Below are 8,935 nucleotides of genomic sequence, written 5' to 3'. Positions count from 1 at the left end.
CAGATTAGTTAAAAGTAAAAATGAAGCTTTGTCAGGTCTGTCCTCAAGAGAAGAAGAAAAAATGCTCATTTGTTGAACGGAGGTCGGATCGATCAGATGCGTTGGAGGAAGTCGGGAAATCTAAACCCTGTCTGTTTATAGAAATTAATAAGAAGGTAAATCGTTGTCACAATGTAAGCCGGGATGTCATTACGGCGCATTACGTTACGCCTGCTTTTGCTCTCCACTCGTTATTACTGCATACACCACAGCCTGCTGATATGTGATTGGTCAATATTACTGGGACTACAAGCGTAGTACAAAGAGAAACCAGAACACTTGCCATCCCTAAAGTCCACGTCCCTACCTACAGAGTCTACATTTCTATGTAGAATCTGTAAATAGAGATTACTACAGGTATAATAGGCTAGTTAAAAAAACAGCTACGCTAACAAGTGATTGCTCCTGCTCTTGTTTTAAGCTAGGCTGTAACTAATATTCTCAAAAACTTTTATTAAATGTGTCTTCTTAAACACTGAGAATTCACCCTTAAACCTAACTTGTAAATGCAGGAGATGTTTATTTGAAGTTGTCCGGCCTGAGGTCACATTTTTACCCCAGCTAAAAAGCCAAACAACATTTCCGGGTCAAAGAAACTCAAGCAGTGTTACGAGGAATAGTAAAGTGAAGCAGAGGATTTTAAAAAATGTAGCGTTGGCTGTGTTTGTAAAAGAAAACGAGACGGGAGTTAGATGGAAAAAGCTGTTTTAAATTGTCAGATATGCAACCATAGTCTCTAAACGGAAATTGTATCATGCAAAGTAAGATAAAGTCCCTGCTTGATCTTTCAGTGTCCACACTTAAACAGTGGAAAGAACACGTTGTCACAGGAGGATAAAGGATCTCAGAACAGGAGATTTAAGCCATGTGCAGAGGCTTGTTTTAGAAAAGGCTGAAATTCTCTGCGTGTATGCTGCACTCCCAGTTCTGGCGTCTCATTTCTTCCCTATAATGATTCCTCCTGGCTTTTCCTTACAGCCACATTCCGCACCATGCACCCCCTACCACTGAACCCATTCACCCCAGACTGCAAACTGCACAGCCTCTCTGGCCCCAGTGTCTTTGACTTTGAGTTGTAAGTAAAAGATAACCTTTAACTGGATGAGCCACTGGGGACTAGTCTCATAAATAGCCCTGCCTAAGAAGTGTTTCTGCAGAAGCTCATTTCAGTGCTCAGCTGCTTTTCCCACTCGGCCGCTTTTTCTCCTGCTCATCTCCACAGGGCGGACTTTCACACGGAAGAACATTTCTGTGAAATCTACGAAACTTGTCAAACCTATATCACCCACATACATAACAGTCTGTTTAGCCAGCAGCATGTTTCGGAGAGCTTACAGCGTCAACTTAGTTCAAGAAAGCGGCACAGTATATGTTTCTTCTCCCCCTACGTCAAGGAAAGAACTTTGTGTTTGCATTTCTTTACAGCACACAGCAATGTGGGCCAAGGTTTTGGTGTCAGAGTGAAGTGGGAGGGAGAGAGAGAGAGGGAGGGAGAGAGGGGGGCAGAGAGGAGGCATGTGAGCACATAGCTGAGGAATGTGGGTGTGGACTCCTGCCAAAGGCATATGTGATCCTTATGTTCCCCTGAGTATGAGAAGGCAAATGCGGTTAGACGGTTGGGGCCATGTCAGGACACTGATGCAGTGTGAGGACGTGGTAAATATGTCATGGAGTTCACATTCTATGCTGCTTTTGTTTGCAACATTTCCCTGTGCCCATGTATTGAATTTAAGACAATGAGTTCAAGAAGAAATGAATCACTGCGATATGAGGGAGTGATTAAAGCACTTCTAGAGAAATAAGAACTCCCGAAAGCGGGATTTTTGACATTCCCTTTGCGAGACTGGAAAACAGTCAAATCTGACGTAAAGGCCACTTCCTGGTACTTGCACATTCATAATGTGCTTGTTTGAGCTTTCACTATGTAACTACACTACTGAAATAAGAAAAGCACATATGAGTGTGTTTAAATGGGTCATATTTACTGCAGTAACTTAGGAATAGTTAGAACTGAATAAGTGATGTGGACAACTATTACAGTAAAGTACTTTCTCACAGGCAGACATTAAAAGGAGGCATTTATGAAGGTATGAGTGATTTGTCATCATTCAAATGTTTGTTCAAATAAAGTAAAAAGAGCTCATTCAGACAGAAGCAATCACACTCTGAACCCAGTCCAATGATGTCCTTGCTCTGTGTCACTGACAGACTGGTATGCAGTTTAGAAGACCTACAAAGGTTTATGGCACAAAGTATCTTTGACTCTGAACACTATTAGACTCTGACCTTGTGTTTGACCTTGAAAATAATATTCTTAATAATTTCATTAACAGAATCTATTTTAAATGAACTCAATTAAACCGATGTACATTTAAAAAAAGAAAACACAAAGTTACATTTGAGACGTTTTGTATCTGTCTCTATCTTTTCCAGCTATCAAGCAAGCCTGAACATGCATATTCGTGTGTGTGAGTGTTGGAGGTGTGTCTCTGGGGCTCTGTTGGTGACACAAATGAGTCTCAGAGAGACTCTAGACCCAAAAGGCACCAGCCAATGGGGCCTGTAACCAGTGCAGTGCCAGTGTGGAGGACAGAGCCCATGGGTGCTCACCAGCATCAGCTGAGCCCGCTGGCTGAACATTGGGAGTCAATCCAGCAGATCTTCAGCCTCATGATCCCCTAGGAGGAGTTGGAGACTTTTGGATGACCTGTTTCAGCCTGCTATTAGCTGCAATCTGGATCTGGGTAAATGTAAGGAGATGGATGGATAATGGGGATGATTTTATGCATAAAGAATAACTATATGTTCAGCCAACAAAAATACCCTGTGGTTGCAAGTGCTCTTTCTTTAAGTCCATGTGTCCTCCTGGCAAGCCCAAGTGCCCCTGGAATTGGCCCATGTGCCCATATTTGGACAACAGTTGGCAAAAGTTGGCCAAAATGTACTTCTAGTTGGCCAAAGTGATCTTGTAATTGACCTAAGTTCCCCTGTAGTTGTCCCAAAGGCCCGACTGGTGCGCTCAACTGCTTAGGTTTGAGCATATGCCCCTTCGTTCACGTATCCCTCTGGTTGGCCCAAGGGTTTTTCTGGGTGGTCTGAGGGCCTCAATTATTAATCCCAGTGCCCTTCTGATGAACCCAAACTAGCTTGTCCATGTGCCCCTTTGCTAGGAACCTAGTACCCCTCTGGTTGGCACTTCCAGCTCAATTGCAATTTCCGTTGTTCCGACTGCTCCTTTGGTAGGCCCAAGGGGAGCTCCATTACCCCTCTCTGGTTGGCCCACAACCTCTCGTGGTCAAACTTAGTCCCTCTCTGGTTAACTCAAGCGCCCTTTGGTTTCTCCAAGTGCTCCTATTATAAGCCCAAGTGACCCTGGTAAGCCCAAATGCACTCGTAGCTTGCCCTTATGCCAATAGTTTGACCATGTGGTCCTTTTGGAAAAGTCCCCTCTGGTTGACTCAAGTTCGCTTTCAGCTCAAGTTCAATTTTGGTTGCTCCAACTGCTACTTTGGTAGGCCCAAGCACAGCTCCAGTGACCCTGTGGTTGGCATTTCTGGCAGCCCAGAAAGCAGCCTCTAGATAGCCCATGAGTTTGTAGTTGTCCCAAGTGCCTACAACTTAAAAAAAAGCCTCTCTGGTGGGCCAAATCCTCTTTTGGTCAGCAAGCCCCCCTCTGTTTCGCTCGCGGGCCCACTGGTTACTCCAACCTTTGGTAAGTCCAGGGGAACATGTGGTTGCCACAAGTGCCCTTCTAGTAAGCCCAAGTGCTTCTGTTGTTGGCTCAAGTGCTCATCCAACATAACCTTGGGGCTAAACAACCTAAAAGTCAGCCCTGCGCACCACTGAGGCACAACTTTTCTCCTCTTCAATGCCCCATAGAAAGCCTGTGCATGCCACCGATCAGATGATCAGTTGTGCCCCATTCCACTGCATCACATCATCTTGTACGAAAGCGACTTTAAGCCAACAAACGTCACTATAAAACTACACACTCTAAGAGTTGGAGGAGCGACAAAGAGAGAAAGACGAAGAGAGACCGAGTAAAACAGAAACAGATGTAGCTCAAGTGTTGTGTAAGTTGAGAGGAGTCAGCTGAGCCTGGGGATGTGATTTGTGTCCCGACTTGACCTCTTCGGCAGCATCGATAAGACACCCAACAGGCATGACACATACTGACCTGATTCTGTCTGTCTCTTTTTATCTTTACTGTTTCTGACCGTGCTGCTGACCATCACTGCTCCTCCCGGTGTGATTTATGCATCACTGGAACCGATTAGCCACATATGACTTTAGCTTCCAGGTTAGTTACATTCCACATCAGTCTTTGCTTCCTGCAGCCTTTGTACTGTCACACTGTCTTGGTCAAGGACTCCTTTTTAACCACCTCTGACATTATTTCAGTCTTTTTCACTGCAGCACTAGATATATATCCCCGGGAGATTTTTGGAAAATGGAGCTAGACAGAGCCGAGTCTGTGAGTAAGTGTTTAGTTGAAGACCAAAGTGTTTCAGAGCCGCCGGTCCCTGACAGCTCAAGTGGGGTTCATTAAGGGAGTTTTCTGTCATACTCACTGAAGCTTGGAGGAGAGTTCAGTGGAAATTCAGAGCATTTCAGGCATTCGAAATACATTCAAAAGTTCACTTCACATGCTTCATGGATTGAACTGGACAGCCTGGTTATACCGTATGACTAACTCAGTAATGCACATAAACAATAAGAGCCCTTTTTCCCAGCGTTACCACAGGCAATGGTTACTACAGTCTGCCTTTTGTGTTGCTCAAAGCTGTTACTACATGCAATGGGAGTCTATTTATGTCTGTTCACTCAGCCTTGCAGTGGCTCTCTCACAGCCTTATTCCATGATTTATATAAAAAAATGCCCCTCTCCACCCAGCTTGGGTTTGCGGTTAGCTGCGACTGGCACGCGACTCGTGGTATTTCCTCTAGAATGATAGTAAGAGAGTCAAACACTGGCCCTTGCAAGAATAAACAAGGTCTTCTTGAAAGGCACACAGGATGTAAACAGTGAAGTTACTATGGTAAAATTACAAGAGGACAAAGAGGGAAAGAAGGAGGGAAAAGAGGAGAAGAAGCAAAGGGCATGCAGAGAGTAAAACATCAACAGAGAGAAGAAAAGAAAGAGTTAGGTGAGGCAGCTTGGTTTGTATAGCATGTCTTAAACACAGAGGGGATGGCTTTGCAGAACGCGTACATGTAATAAAACAGTGAAGAAATAAAAAGGTAGATGAAAGCATTACTTTTCATGTTACAGTATTTGTTACAGTAACCACTGTTCTGTAAATAGATTAATTTCCCCTGTTTACATTTGTACACTATTCCACTGATTCACTTAAGCTTAAACCGCAAATGGAAAAAAAACCAATAACGTGTATTCTCTCTAATCAGATTGCCGTTGTTCACTTCTTCCACAGGGAGTAAAAACAAAAGTACACTGTGACTGTACTTCGCCAGGTTGTGGCTCATGCTACAGTAATCTTTCTGGTTTTTGGACAATAGCATTCATTTTCATGATAAATTTCCAATTTAATACCCACAAGAAGATCCCCAGGATGTTTTCATGGAGGACAACTGTTAGTTGTGGCTCTTTGGTTTTCAATTGACAGAGCTGTTGATCCTAACAAACCCTGAAACAGACACGTTCTATAAGTTTGCTGTCTTTTTGAATTAGTTAATGGTACAATCTCATTTTTGTGCTCTTGAGCGCCTCCCACTGGCGATAATCGATAATTGTGACAGCACTCTTCCCAATTTAACCAAACGTCTACCGCTGGCTCACTTTGTTGTGGTTGTAACGCTTGCTTTTCTGCACTTTCGTTTGTAAAGTGTTTGATTTGATCGGAGCGATACATTTGTTTTTCTTCGGATTTTCACTTATTTTTGAAGTTGTATCTGTAGTCATCGATCTTTTCTTTGTTTGTTCAGCCATAGTAGATTACCGTTTCCTAGCAATGCTTACAGAAACAGGAAGAGCAAATGCTTAGCTCCGCCTACACTGTCAGACCAACCACAGCTGGGTGATGGAAAATGCGTCACTAACTGGGCACCGCTTGTGATTTGTTTCCGCGAATGTCGCCACAGACACCCAGTCTATGAAAATATGATACACTGCAAATGCAAAGGCTTTTGTCAGTGGGCCATAGGCTCAATCAACATTGTGTTACCGCATTCAGTGATAGATAGAGACTTAACAGACATTTATTTACAGGAAAATGTTTGAGATTACTTTAAATAACATATATATTAGTATTCATAACTGGTTTGTTTTTCCTGACAATAAGTCATGAGTTTGAAAGTGTTACTCATCAATGGCAGGGGAAGGGGAAAGGTTTCCTGCTGTAACACAGGATCGTTCAACTGCTGATGAAACTATTCATAAGGGTTTGAGATTCTGTGACGCCTCTACTCATGTGTGTCATGAGGTGTCTCACGCTTGTTTACGTTTTAACCAGGAACATATCGGTTACCTGAGCCGCGGCCTGACAATCTGCATCCAGGGTACATGTGGGCGAGAAGTGTCAGCAGGACATTTGAAAACAACACCATCAAAAACAGTCAGAGCGGCTGACAAACACTGACGGCTGATACTAACAAAGCAGCATGTGTGTTTGGAAAAGTCTGGCACTGAGTTACAGAAGGAGGCCGTCCGTCTCTGTGTACAAACCACAGGATCTGCCCCATCTCTGTTACCGTCAAAGATTGGTCTCCTGATATCAGAGTCGACAACAACATCATTGTCTGATGTTTGGTTTGAGGGTGACAGTTGGGTCTATGGGATGTCCCTCCTTAATACAGCACATTTATTTCAATACAAGCTGGAGGACTCTGAGTGTCTGCTTTTTAGCTAATTTCTTCCTCTGCACAAAGCTGAGAAGCAGAAATAGTAGACGTATAAAAATCCGCCCATGATACACCCAGCAGAGAACAAAGTACAGGAAGTGGAAACCAAAGCCCTCTTTTTTCAAATTTATAACATAGATTCTTTTTTTTTTTTCATCTTTTAAGCGACCAAAAGGGTTTTGTTCTGTCTGAGCTTTGTTGTGGCGAACTCTCTCATATTTTATTCTCAGTTATCAATTATTGAAGCTTAAAGCGCAGCCTGTAACTTCCCCTTTCTTCTTTCATCCGGGAATTTATTGTCTCGACTTTTATTTTGAAAGTTTTATATGCATAGAGAGGCTTATAAAGTTTGCGTTTTGTCACAGACATAAATACTGAAACCAAAAGTGTTTTCAGCGCCGTCGAGAAAGACAAAATGTTCCATTTACATTTTAAGATATATGAATGTAACATGTTTGAGTTGATCATTGGCTGGTCGCTGACTTTGTCACACATCGGCCTGTTCTCTGACTCTATTACTGCCTTCATCTGGACATTTACATTTGATAATACAAGTATCACCACCTACTGTGTCTGCACTGTTGATATGACAATGTCACAGTGTTCTGTGCTTTTAAAATAGATCTCTTTATTCAACCAAAAATAACATCAAAATGGGATTTTCCCATGTCCTGACTGATGAATGACCTGAAGCATTATTTGTGATCAGATACCTCATCTTTCAGTCGCAGAGGGATAATAATACCTAATAACAGAGATTATGGCAGTGACTGAGAAAACATCTGTAAATCTGGAGGAGGGCGACTATTGAAATCATTGCAGGACAATAAAATTGAGATTAAAAAGCCAAAGAGCCACACTGGAAAAGGTTCAGTCCCTTTGTGTTTTAGTCTAGACTTGGGAGTGACCCACAGACCCCTGCCCAAGAATCAAACAGAGCGGCTCATGAGGGATTAGATGGTCCAGAACTGGATCAAGTCTCCCTTCTTTCTCTGTATAACAGTACGAGTTGTTGTGTTTAATGGTTAGATAGGAGACAAATGAGTCCCTTATTGCACCTAATAATATTATGGAGTTAGCGTCTGTAGCTGGTCAAACGTGTGTGTTCTGAGCTCCTCAGTTATTGACTTAGAGAGTTCAGGGAGGAGCCCATGTCAATAAACTGGCCTGCCCCATGCTGGCTGCACCATATGGAGAGGTCTGCTTGTAATTCGTGGGACAGGCCGGGGCATAGTGCCAGGGAATTAGAGAGGCGGGCGGCAGGAGACATTTTAATTTGTGCTGCCATGTGCAAAGGCATGCACCTCCAGCCTGGGTCTGTTCCTGTGATTAGACCGGCCGGCATATTCTGAGAAGAGGGGAGGAGCAGGAAAACATGGGAAATAAAACAAGAGGCAGGAAATGCTATTGATTATCTAACGTGAACTAAATAAAATGATGTGACGTGAGGAACATCTTGACTTTATCAGAGGAGAAAATAAACAGTAATGCATTATCAGTAGAACATTTTATCTCCAACATAATCAGATACAGTCAGCGCTTAAAGACAAGCTCACTGCTCTAAGCTAAAAGTGCAGACAGTGAAGCTCCTGATTTATCGCTCCACTTATCAACATTGTCATATAAACTCTTGAAGTAATAATCTCAAAGATTTTAATTTAAATAAATGTCTGTTAAGTCACTATCTATCGCCGAATGAGGTAACACAATGGTGATTGAGCCTCTGGCCCCCTGAGAGAGAGAGAGAGAGAGAGAGAGAGAGAGGGTAGGCGGAGCTAAGCGGCTGCTTTTCCGGTCTCTGCAAGTGTTGCGAGTAAACAGTAATCTACTTTGGCTGAACAAACAAAGAAAAGATGGACGACTACAGGTACAACTTCAACAATAAGTGAAAATCCAAAGAAAAACAAACAAACTCGACGCTCAGATGAAGGCAGACAGTCTAAAAAGGAAAGCGACCGTCAGCGAGGAAAATCAAATGGACATAAGTCTGTTTTAATGTTTTTATCTCAGTGTTTCACTTCTTAAATCATTAGCAGGT

This window comes from Semicossyphus pulcher, unplaced genomic scaffold, assembly GCF_022749685.1.
Source record: "Semicossyphus pulcher isolate SPU_LCO1_2020_fin unplaced genomic scaffold, fSemPul1.0.p SCAF_19, whole genome shotgun sequence".
In the NCBI taxonomy this organism is placed as follows: domain Eukaryota; kingdom Metazoa; phylum Chordata; class Actinopteri; order Labriformes; family Labridae; genus Semicossyphus; species Semicossyphus pulcher.
Note: the sequence above shows the minus strand (reverse complement) of the source record.